Source organism: Nuphar pumila, chromosome 11 (genome assembly GCF_984573655.1).
Source record: "Nuphar pumila chromosome 11, dmNupPumi1.hap1.1, whole genome shotgun sequence".
Taxonomy (NCBI): domain Eukaryota; kingdom Viridiplantae; phylum Streptophyta; class Magnoliopsida; order Nymphaeales; family Nymphaeaceae; genus Nuphar; species Nuphar pumila.
In genome coordinates this window covers 74,966,522-74,979,917 of record NC_143259.1, presented here as the reverse complement: position 1 = coordinate 74,979,917, position 13,396 = coordinate 74,966,522, and the positions used below count along the sequence as shown (strand labels likewise).

At 37.5% G+C, this 13,396-nt stretch overlaps 1 pseudogene; it reads left to right on the top strand.

The window, feature by feature from the left end:
• The first annotated feature begins 1,272 nt into the window (after positions 1-1,272).
• LOC149822429 (zinc finger CCCH domain-containing protein 40 pseudogene) lies at positions 1,273-2,321 on the top strand (annotated as a pseudogene).
• Positions 2,322-13,396: the final 11,075 nt, after the last annotated feature.

Here is a 13,396-nt window from a genome sequence, read left to right as displayed (position 1 = left end):
ATCAATATAGAGGCCATCACCATAAGACCCATCAGTGGGTTATCATGTTGATCCATGGATTTTCTTGTTTTGTATCAATTTCCCTCCTGTTTTCTAACTTCTTGCTTGTATCTTTGATCTACTTTGTGGCAGTTTTATTTTCTATGCTGATTTTTATCTCGAATCTACTCATTTATATTCTTCTTCCCACCATTAGCATCTGCATTATTTTTTTTACATCCCCTGCTCACGCATGATGGCGGAAACATGAGTTTCAAATTCAAGCTGCCATAAAGATCGATGGTGAATTCGCTGTGAAACCCAAGATCTGGTTCCATTCTAGTACCAGATTGGGTTTCACTAAAAAAAAACCCTCAATAGTCTAGGAAATCACTCTCAGCGACCATACTAAAATTGGATCATCTGAAGGCACCCGAAGATCGTTTATAGTCTTCTACAGTCTGTCTCTCTTCCGATTTGTGCATAAGGTTGTGAATATCTGAAATCACAACAAAGAGCCAAACAAGCCACGAGTTTCAACAATCTGGTATGAATCTTCCCCTTTTCCCCTTTACATTTTATTGTTCTGCTTCGTCAAAGCACTCATTATAATGTAGGTCTGCATATATATATATTTTTTTATATATATAGATTTCTTCTTGAAGTTTCTTGATCTGGTCATGATCACGCTACTATATTTTAGACTCAGAATCCCATGGCAATTCGTCATTTCATCTTTATAATTTCCTGTATATCTGCATTTTTTTTTATATATATATGCCTTCATTTTCAGAGTATCGATCCAGCCTATTATTCATACCTTTTCTTTTGGTTTTCCTCATGATTTATTCTTCCACCATTTTTTTTTTTTTTTTTTTTATTTTCTGTTACATCTTCGATGGTTCTCACTTTATTCGGCATCCTGTAATTCAATCAATCCTTCTGGGTTCACGAGATGTATCCCTCGCTTTGTGTCATAGGTAATTCTCGTATCTCTTATGTGCCCCATTTTTGGAGGTATCTTATCTGAATATGCAGGTCACATAATTTATCTATGGCGCCATCTGTTTTTCAAACCCCACGTTTTGCCTGAATTGAGCGTGATTGCCCAAAGCCTTGTTTCCTTGAATATCTCCTGTAACCAGCATGCTCAGAATACTTCAGCTGGATTGGGTCATCTCCTGAACTTAAAATGATCTTGTTCACACCCGAACCAGCCACTTACCTATATACTCAAGAGAGAGAGAGAGAGAGAGAGAGAGAGAGAGAGTGATAAATTTTGGGGAGAGGGAAATGGCTCATTGTCTGCTGAGAGATGTGGAAACTGATGGCTGGGAATGCTCCAACTTCCCCATCATCTGCGAATCCTGCCTCGGCGACAACCCTTACAGTCGAAGGACAAAAATCAAATTTTGACCAGGAACTCAAGATATGTACAAGGTCATTTACAGTGTTCAGATGGAGGCCTAGACGAGATGCAAGATACAAGAAGGCAAAGATTTGCCAAACATGCTCTAAGCTAAAAAAATATATATATATATGTGGACCTTGCGTATGGGCTGCCTGTGCAAACTCGTGATACAGCTCTGTCGATAAATTCAAGTGATTCTATTCCAAGGAGTGACGTCAATAGGGAATACTTTACAGAAGAACATGATCGCAAGGCCAGAACTGGCATTGATTATGAATCCTCTTACGGCAAGGCACGCCCTAATTATACTACATTGAAGCTTCAAAGAACCACTCCATACTATAAAAGGAATCGAGCATATGTTTGTAGTTTCTATGTACGAGGTGAATGCACGAGGGGCGCTGAATGTCCATATCGGCATGAGATGCCAGAAACTGGAGAGTTATCTCAGCAGAACATTAAAAATTGTTACTATGGAATGAATGATCCTGTTGCATTGAAACTTCTGAACAAGACAAGAGAAATGCCATCTCTTGTTCCCCCTGAATATGAGAGCACAAGGACACTTTATGTTGGTGGGACGGATCCTCGGGTCACAGAAGAGTACCTCAAAGACAATTCCTATGCATTTGGTGAGATTGAATCGATAAGGCTAGTGCCCCAGAGGGTATGTGCTTTTGTTATATGCACAACTAGAGAAGGTGCCGAGAAAGCAGCAGAAGAATTATCAAACAGGTTTGTCATAAAGGGGGTGAGGCTAAAGCTGATGTGGGCAAAGACTCAGGCTCCAAAGCCAGAGTCAGAAGCCCAAGACGATGAGGCTTCCAAACAAGTGGTGGCCCATAGTGGCATGCTTCCAAGGTCACTGATATCTCAACAGCAGAATCAGCAGCTTCAGCCACCAGAAAGTAAGCAGCAGCACATCAAGTGAATCAGCAGAAGAGCAAGAGGAATAGAAACGGCAGCAGCTACCACAACAAGGATCCTACATGCCTCCAGATGGTCCCCACTTCTTTTATTCAGCATCACCTCAACATGGTCAATATCTACCATTTTACCCATCCTACCACATCACCTATTCCGATATGTCGGCCATTTAGTGAAGATGATATCCTGCCAATTATTTTACTATCTCTGATTATTGATTTATCTGAAGACAATTTGTGTGATGCAGCAGGTGGTTTGCTTACTTGGTGCATTCATAGCACATGCCAAAGTCATCTTTTTCCAAGTGGAAGCTTGGTACAGTCGACTAAAAGACAGGAAGTCCCGATCTCTGTTGAGACGGAAGCACAAAGCATATGAAGATATGTCTCTCCAATTCCAGTGCACAGGTGCAACTGTATTTTGCAGCAACATCCATATAACATTCATTGCTAATTTTACTTCTCAACCCTGTTTTGCTGCAAATCAAATTCCCTGCTAAACTCATTGTTTTCACATACGTTAAAAGTATATTTTCTAAGGCAGGTAGTCACCAAGTCACATCTCACAGCCTCTATTACTACAAATTGCACTGCATCTCTTTTCCGTTGCTTCTCCAACATCACATCCACTGATCGACAACCTACTTACATCACATAGCCCCTTTCATAGTGTTCAGCTTGCTCCTTTCACTTTTCCCAGCCCAGCCACCTGTGGGAACCCCTTTAACCTTTAGCTGAAGTTTTCAGTTGTATATAATATTCCTTCTCCCATCTAGCTCCAGCCATTCACTATACAACATCTCTCACCATATGTCGTATATATTCACTCAATCTCCCAGCTACACATATGTCTATGTCATTCACTCTCATAGAATCACTTTACATTGTATATCTCTTTCTTTGTTGTAATTCTTCTTCATCAACACCTATGCTGCCTATACATCATGTGTGATATATACATATATACATATATATATGATTATACATATATCTATATATATATATATAGATATGCCTGTATATATGAATACAAGTATGTATATATCCCCTCCCATCTTCTTCATCATATACATCTTGGCATATGAGTATTTTACCATTGACATCTATATACATTTTTTTCTATTTTTCATACTAATCGAATGTTTTGCAGGGAATATGAGGAAAAGATCATTACCTGGAGTTGTAAATTCAATTTTATATGTTGTAATAAGCTAGGACTTAATGAAAATTTACATTTCCAGCTTTAGATAGAATGAATGAGCATTGTAAATATCATGAATTATTTATTCTTCATGCATTTTTCCTTTATTTCCCAAAATCTCACAGTGGTGAAACACGAATGGCACGAGCACCATTTCGTAAGAGGTAAATCAATCCTAAGTTGATGATCCACATCAATGGCCATAGTCAGGGTGTGGACAAAACTTAGGATTTTTATCTTTTACAAAATAACACCGGATCCACACTGGATCCATTTTTCAAAATTCATCATATTTCCTTAAATGTTTTCTCCTTTTATTAGAATTTAACTTAAAATTAATTCAAAATATATACCAATGGCCATAGTCAGGGTATATTGAGAGTTAATTTCATTTTAAATTCTATAAAAGCACCAAATGTGTCTTATTCTTCACCTGAATTTAAATATAGATTATTATATAATACATTCAATGACCATAGTCAAGGATGTATTATATTTTCAATCTTATTTTAATTCATCTAAAGAATGAAATAGCTTTTCAAAAATTAATTTCAAATTCTTCAAATTCATTTCATCAATTAGGATAGAACTGCATCATGTTTTCAAAAATTCCTTTTTCAAAACTCCAAGTGATGTAAATATCTTCTTCAATCAATCTTCAATCCTATTCAATTCTATTTCATTTTCCATCTCAGAGTTCAATTTTACTTTGAAATTTCAAATTCGTTTTCAAAAGCTCTAATCAAACTCAAAGTTCAATTTAACTTTGAGATTCTCGATTCATTTCAAGCTTCAAATCCAAGGTCTAAATTGACTTTGGGATTCATCTGTATATTCAAAATTCAATGTCTAAAATTCCTTTTCCCAAATTCAAACCAGACTTAGAAATTCTTGATTCCTCTTCTGAATTTAACTCCAAATCCATTTTAAGATCCAAAATTCAACACTCATATTGGATCTCAGACTTCAGATCCAATTTACTTATAGGATCCAGAACCAATTTCACTTTGGATCTTAGACTTCAGATCCAATTTTCCATTCTAGGATCCCGAATCTAATTCTACATTGGATCTCAGACTTCAGATCCAAATCCATCTTAGGATCCGGAACCCAATTCTACTTTGGATCTTAGATTTCAGATCCAGATCCAGGATTCAATCACGTACTGGATCTTAGATTTCTGATCCAAATCCATCTTAGGATCCAGAGTCCAACTCTACATGGGATCTCAGACTTCAGATCCAGTTCCTCCTTAGGGTCCAGAATCCAATTCTACATTGGACCTCAGACTTCAAGATCTGAATCCATTCCAAGGTCCAGAATCCAACTTTCATTCCCAAGTCCAACTTCTTTTCAAAACCAATTTATCTCCAGATTTCAAATCCAAAACATTCCTTAAATTCATCTCTATTTTTAAATACCATTTGGATCCCTCAGATCTATTCTAAATTTCAAACTTCAAAGTCTAAATTCAAATTCATCTCAAGCATTTCCTTTCCTTTCCTAAATTCAAGTTCAAAACCCAATTTCTTGACTATTGAAACTTCATTTCCTTTCATTTTAAAGCTTCAAGTCATTCCTTCTCATTTATTCTTCCAAACTCTGATTTACTTCAAAGACTTAGAACTTCTCTGATCTACCTCAAGTTCTAAGTTAGATTCAAACATTTCTTCACTCCCTTATCAAGTTCATCTCAGACTACTTGGAAATTTCCAAAACATTCTTTTCAAAAGAGCATACATCCTTGCATTGCACAAGTATGATTCTTTGTGCATTTAGAGTTAGGATAAATTCTTAGATTATATTTAGGCAAAGCAAAAGGCATAGATTCGATCCTTGGTTCGATTACCTTTGGTAAAGGCGCCAGGAACGGTCGAACCTCGTACCGACGAGCGAATCCCGTCTCTTCATTTTTCCTGCAATATTTTATAAACGGAGGCGAGTTATTTGCTAAATATTTTCAAATCAAGGTCAAGTGAGACCGCGCAAAAGAATTCTTCTTCTCTCTTTCTTTCTCTTCTTTTCTCTTCTCTCTTTCTTTTTCTTTCTTTTATTCTTCTCCCTTCAAAAGGAGGCGAATAGAGGTTAGAAAAGGGAAAAGAGAAGGGAGAGAGAGAAACCAACAAGCGAGGAAAAATTTTGCGATGATCACACTCATCATGAGTTTTGAAAAGAGGAAATGGCCAATCGTGGCCTCTTTTTCAAAAGCCATGCAATTATTTTCAAATATGTCACCCTGCTGGTCAAGCCTTGACCAGCTGGTCAACCAAATCTAAAAACATTCTCTAGAGAAGTCGCCCAATGGGTTTGGGTCCTCTTCTAGTGATCCAGGTCCAAATCCAAAAATTGCCAAGTGCAATACTTCAAGAAAATGCTTATTTAATGCATTAAAATACTAAATTAATTCCAATAAATCATTTAGTTCTCTTCAAAACCTCAATTAATATGGAATGCTCGATGACTCTTAAGAAAATTCTCATCCGTTTGTGAGAATTAAGCGTATTACGATTCATGTCCAATCGTAGAGCAAAACTCGTAATTCACATGCACTGACAGAGTTTTTACATCATAGGGTTCCCAACTTCGGGGACAAGCTATAAAAAAATATTATAAATTAACCCTTAAAGTTTCAAAGATTATTTCATCCAGAATTAGGCACTTCTTACTTACACAATGTATTTACGGGATTTTCGGGTCACGCGTGCAAAGCTAAATCACAAGGCATAGTCAAATTATACTTAATTATGCAATTAAATCTCATAACCACACGAAATACATGCATATCAACTTAACACAAACAATAATTCCTCAGAAACATCCACGGGTCTTACATTACCTGCCTGTGGCGATCGTAGCATATGGAAGACTGTAGGTGGTGGAAGTAGAAGATAACAGTGAGGGGAGAGTGAACATGGCCATGGTACAACAGGTAGGCCATGTACACAAATGCTGGAAAATACATAGGCTAGGTACCATGTTACATACTCAAATGATGTATACAGTGTGATGAACAAAATGGTATTATGGTAAAGGACAGGTTCTGAGCACTCATTATAAAAGATACTGAAGAAATTTGGGAAAATATGCTGAAAAGGGTATATACTGAAATCATTCTTGGGTCATGAAAGAAATCTTTATAACTGCTCAAAAGATCCAATAAATTCAGCACTCATGTAAGTCTCCACTGGTTTTCCATGTTTAGCTCCTTGATTTTCTAGCCAGTAGACAACATGCACAGGGAAGGTATAAGCTGAAGCAAATGATTAACAAATAATATAACAAAAAAAATGGTATAGATGGGTAGGTAGGTGATGGCTGATAGATTTACAAAAATATAGTGGGCATTATATAGCAAATAACATGTGATGAGTTTAGGAAAAATATTTGGTGGATGCAGATATATGGATCTCAATCTTTTTGGAAACTGATTTCCTGGATTCTGTAGACCCCCTTTAATCATCCATCATACCAAAACCATTATTTATCATCTTCTCAGCATTTACTGATGAAGTCACCATCTTCTCAAAACAGATTGAGTGCTTATGAGAATCCAAAAGTTTGGAAAGTCATAATACATATCGATTGATGGTATGACAGTATCACTAAAACTGTTAAAACATGCTACTTCATCACATTCCGAAGTTGGTATCTTCTGTAAATTCCAGCATTACTGACTCTGAGATGACAGGCTTACCTGTAAGAGTAAGTTGATGAAGAAGTACCAACAATGTAATACAACATACATCCTCTTATGTGAGGCCAAGTATTGGCTAGATTGGTGGTTGCAGGGGTGTAAAGTGGGCATACAGGGGATGTAGCAGAATTGAGTATGAAGGAGGTGATGACAGGTAATAGGTAATGGGGATAATGTAAGTGTCTGGGTGTGGAAATGAAACAGGGAGGCTCGATAGAAGCCACACCACCAAGCTGATAACAAATTCCTAACAAATGTCAAATCACAAGTTGAAAGTCTGTGCCACTATAGTATTAGTCACTACCACACATATGAAAGACACAACCCTTGGGTTGGCTGATTTGGAACTAGCAAAACAACCCTTTGTAGTTGCTGAGATTAGTTGGAGGCAGTACAACAGATGATGGGCAGCGCTGGGCAGTGATGGATGTGACTGTGATAGGCTACAGGGAGGTGGTGCAGCAAGGTACCGCTGTAGGATTGGGTGGTAGTTGTGATGTATGGTAATGCAAAAGGGGTTTTGCAGGAAATATGTACCCTACATGGTGGAGGTGTTGTGGGTATTGAACAGTGACGATGGCAGCAATGTAGTGTTGAGTGTGAAGAAGAGGCAGTATGGTAAGTGTTATACAAGAAATCTGGAGGGCTTGGTATGGAAAGATAAAGGAGACAGTGAAGTAACAAAAAAAAAATGTTAATTTTGCCCATAACAAGGGGCAGTGAGGCAAATTCATTAAAAAAAAGAGAGAAAGAAATAACCATAACCTAACATGATTATGTATATTCAATAACATATGGTAAATGATATACATCTTTCAACGTGATATTGCGTCTTCCATGGTTTTGCCCTTTGGTCCCACAAGAAAAGGGCTGATCATCCTGAGTTAGTCCAATGCCAGAATCTTGATGGGCAGCGATCTCTCAAAAAAAAAAAACGCAAGTTGCATCATGGTAAACTGAATTCCTTCAGGTTAATGGATAAAGATAAATTCATAAATGATAAATGAACGCAACAGGTGAATAACAAATTTCAGCTTTAAATTATCTACAAGCTTTCCTGGAAGGCTCATGGCTGGAACCACTATCAATTTTTAGACCTTATTCAATGATTTTAATTTATCTACTGGGGGAAATGATTTACAACCGTAAAGCATGGATCATGGTTTTAGCCTTTGGATATATCGACCTGTTCTTAACAAAATATCTTCAAGGAGTTTCATTCACAATCAGAGTAGATATGCTGGCACTGCCCACAACAAATCGAAGGCAAGTAAAATAAGGTTTTCATAACAAATCAGATGCAGACATTCACAATGGATTGATGCATATAGAAGGTGATGCAAGCATGATCTCAATGAATCGATGAATGAAACATGATGTTACACATTAACACAATGACGCTGAATAGAAGAAACCAACGCATGAGGTTGGTGAATTAACAGAGCTGAATGACATAAAAAAATGATACTATCAATATATAACCAACAAATAAAATGACCTAAATGATCAGACTTAACACAATGATATCAGCAAGTGAACTAAAAGAGATGGAAAGCTAAAATGGGAAGTAAACTAATTTACAGTGAAATCAAAAGCATAGAAGCGATGCTGGATCTATAGTGCATAAAGTAAAAAAAAAAAAGGAAAATTGATTTTAACACTTGATCTTAGCAAGTTGAGTTTCCCTTTGCCAACACTGGCCACGAATGGCCATCAACGGATCGAGGCAGGACTTGATATGAAATCATTAATAACGCCATTAAGTCCTATTGAAAGATCATGTTTATTTTGTTGATCTTTGAGCAACCCCATATTATTCAACCATGGCTCATGTTGGTTGTCAAGAAATTCTTTAGTGAAAATATGTCATGTGAAGCACAGAACTCCATGGAATCATCTTTGAGAATGGGGGAGGAATTCTTACTGCAAGGCCTTCAGACCATGCATCGCCTCTTTCAGAGAGAGAGAGAGAGAGAGAGAGAGAGAGAGAGAGAGAGAGAGAGAGAGAGAGAGAGAGAGAGAGAGAGAGAGAGATGGTCTCTAATATCCGTGCTCTACAAACACTTACATAGCCAGATGTAGATGGTTAAAATCAAAAGGTAACAGGATTAAAATGAGAACAGATGCTTAAACAATGAATAACAAAGAATAAAATATAAAATGCCATGAATGAGAGAAATGTCATAATAAAGCCACCCCCCCCAAAAAAAAAAACATAAAAATAGGAATCGAGCAGGACAAAACAGACAAAGAAAACCAAAACGAATTAGATAAAAAATAGAAAGAACGAAAAAAAGAACAAACAAACAAATGCGAACTGGAAATTAAAAGGCTAATTAAAATCAAAATAAAAACAGGAAATCAGATATAAATAGGGAAAACAAAATCAAAATAAGAAGAAGAAACAAGATACGGGTACAGGAAAATGTTGAGCTTAACTGATATTCAAATTACTGGACCCAAGGAAATTAGAAAGAAAAAAATAAATAAATAAATCAGTTGGGATTAGAGATCCCATTGTTGTTGCACGGAGATGGGTCGAGATTGCACGAGCAACTTGACACCATCAATGGTGCGTAAATGGGGCCAAAATCTAAAAAAAAGAAAAAGAAAACTAAAAGGAAATAGAAAAAAAACATAGGCGAAGGATGCTTACCAGATTATTGGAATTCTGAAGTAGGGAGGCGAGAGATACTTCTTATGAGTGTTGTTGCGTAGCTTGCAGAGTTTCTGAAGGAGGGAGCTCCTTCTTCGCAATACCGTGGAACCCCACTACCGTTTGAAGAAGAAGAGGAGGGGATGTCATGGATCGATTAGCCTTCCTTTGCGGTTTGCTTATATAGGAGAGGGAGGAAAGATCTGGAAGGAGGGGGGGTCGTTGGCGATGGGCGGGTGGAGATGAGGGCAGTCGATCAAAGGGTTGAGGGCAAATGGAGGCTTCCAGAGGGAGAGTAGGAATGAGAGAGGGATTGTGAAGTCGTTGCAGCATTTTCCTTTTTTCAAAAAGAGGGTTCCTAAAATGGTTTTTCATAAAAAAGTTTTTCAAGATGGTTTTTTAGCAAAACAAGATTCATAGAGTTTTAAACTACTTATTTTTTTGCATATTCTTTGATTTTTTTGGATTTTTTGTTGTTTTTCTTCATGTTTTCGCATTTTTTTGTATTTTTGACAATAAAACTCTAAAATTTATAAGAAAACAAAAGGATTTTTGACATATTTTTGTAAAATTTGAAAATATTCACAAAAGAAAGGTTTTTCGAGAATTCAAGGCTATTTTTTTGAAAAATTCTTCAAAAAACGGGTTTGGATTCAGAATTTGAGAAAATCTTTGAGTTTTGAAGCTCGAATTGAGAAATATAGAGTAGTATATCCAAACGGATGCCGGATGGACTGTCCGAGCCATTCAAAACTATTTTTGGTATTTTTTAATTTTAATTTGAAATTTGGACGACGAGGCTCAGATTGGAATTTTGATATTGGCTTCGGATCCGAAACCGAGTTAGATAAAGAAAATGGATTTGATTCCAGTAAATCCGAGAAATAAACTGGATTTTTGTTTTAAAATGACTCAATTTACTCAGAAAATGAGGGTCAGGGGCAAAAAGGGAATATTTACAAGATTTTGAAAAATTTGGGGTGTTCACAGATGCCCCTCTTTGCTACTAAGCCGGTTGAAAGCCGAGCTTAGTGGCAAAGAAAACAATCCAAATTTTGAAAAATGCCCCAGTCAGCAGATCTGAGCTGGGTGTGGGAGAATTGTTTTGAAAAACATGGTTTCTCAGGCTTAATACCTTATCCTGAATGGTATTGGGGAGTCAAATTCCTCGAAAATGATATAATTGAATAACAGAAGTGAGTAAAACATGATGAGACTTTGGGTAAAGGTCTCCAAATGGCAGAAAATAAGAGTTTTGATCAAGTCCCATGGGTGAGGCAAAATCAACTTTCGGAATGACTCAGGTTTAGCCCTTAACCTGGATGGGACGATGATAGATCAAAATAATTTGGATGGGGAAAGGAATATAAGCGGACCTCGATGGGACATTTTTGAGAGAAATGCCTCGTGAGATGAAACTCATGCATAATCCTTTCCTGGATGGATATACATAAAGCATGAATTCCTTTGTGGGGAAAAACCATGATGGGACTGAGAGGATTACCTCATCGAAACGAGGCTCAGGTTTAATCCGAACCTGAACAGAAGGTACCTCGTCGGGCGAGGTTCAGGCTTTATCCTTATCCTGAAAGGGACGACCATACAGAATCCTCGAACGAGGAAGCCGTGATGGGACAAAAAGAAACACATTGCCAAAACGAGATTCAGGCTTTAACCCTTGACTTGAGTGGGGGGAATCGTACGGAATCCTCGGATGAAGAAACCGTGATGAGACTAGAAAGGATATCTAGTCGAAACGAGATTCAGGTTTAACCCTAACTTGAACGGAAGATACCTCGCGGAGCGAGGTTCAGGCTTAACCCTTAACCTGAAAGGGGCGACCATATGGAATCTTCGAATGAAGAGTCCATGATAGGACCTTCAGAATTTGGACGAACAAATCCGAAAGGGGTTTTGCGAGAAGAGAAAAATGAGGTTCCCTAAAGCTTGAAAAAGGGATGATCTTGGGCGTCTCATTGTTGAGACTAAACCAGCTTTTAAAAATAGACGACCTCTCGCAGAAGGTTTGGGGTGATACCTTGAGGAGCAAGGTAACAGGTTTAATCCTTAGCCTGAATGGATACTGAATTCTCGAGGAGCGAGAAAACTGTGATGGGACCTCTAGACTTCGCACAACAAGTCCAAGAGGGGTTTGCAAAAGGATGAAAATGGGGGTCCCTAAAGCTTGAAAAGGGGTTGATCTTGGGAGCCTCATTGCTGAGACTGAAATAGCTTTTTGACAATAACAGACCTTTTGTAGAAAGTTCAGGTTTTACCCTTATCCTGAGCGGAAACTGTCTATGGCAAGAGAGTGGGGAACACAGAGAAGTGTGCAAATCTGAGAGCGCTCAGATCAGACAGAAGAAAAGGACTTTTCAGTCCTAATGAGGGATGACGTCAGGATACGTCAAAACGAACATCAAATTCTTACTTCATGTTGGAATAACTAGAAAATATTGTCAATAAGATGCCAAAATTGTAGTTGATTTAGAATGATTGAATTATGCTTATGTGTGAAAATATCACCTCTTTCTACCTAGAGTATTAACTCCAATTGGGTTAACTTTGCAGAATTAAGAATCAAATTCAAATTTATTTTCTCTTGAGTTTCTTCAAGGAAGATATCAATTTCCTTGATATGAAAATAGAGGAAATATTCTCAGTATCATAAAAGCAACTGAGTGAAAAGACATTGATAAAAGAATTTCACACAGATAAAGATGATTTCTGACAGTTTCAGGCAGTTTGATATCCTGGGGCTTTTCCCATGATGATCTTTTTGCACTCTTTGGAGTCATGGAGCTTTCTTGGGTTCTTGGGAGAAGATTATTACATCATCCTTCATTTTGGAGATGTCCTATCTTTTCTCTCTTTTTCAGGGAAGGGTACGTCACAAACTCCTTCATCTTGGAGATGCTCCGATCCTTCTTTTTCTTAGAAATTATAATGATGGTATTGGTTCATTGGTCAAAATCTTTGGATGATAGCAGAAATCAAAATATCTTTTAGGGTTTGTCGGGAGGTTCATCGCAGACGCCTTCATCTCGACGGTGATATGAACTTTCCCTGGAAGGATCCTTCACAAACTCCTTCATCTCGTAGATGATCCAAATCTTCTTTGGCCCCAGGGTCTAGCTCGCATATTCGTCTTCATCTTGACGACAATTGAGAGATCCCTTTTGCGGATATTTGATTGCAGCTTAGGTGACTGAGGAGATATGGATTGGGTAGACTCTTTTACTGCCCAGGATATTTCCACTGTCTTACTGCCAAAAGAATAATCTTTAGGAATGTGCCATAGCTATGATCAATATCAGTTCACTTATCGTTTTTCAACATCATTGAATTTTCCTTTGCCGGTCATATCAAAGATTTTTCTTCATCCTCTTGGTTGACCAACAGAAAAACTTGAAATTAGTTCTTTCTTTGCAAAAGTCTTGTCCTTTTGGAAATAATATGGAAGGTAGTTTGAGGAAATTCCTTCTGCGATGAAAGCTTTGAGATCAACAATGGTTTTTTTATAGCAAAT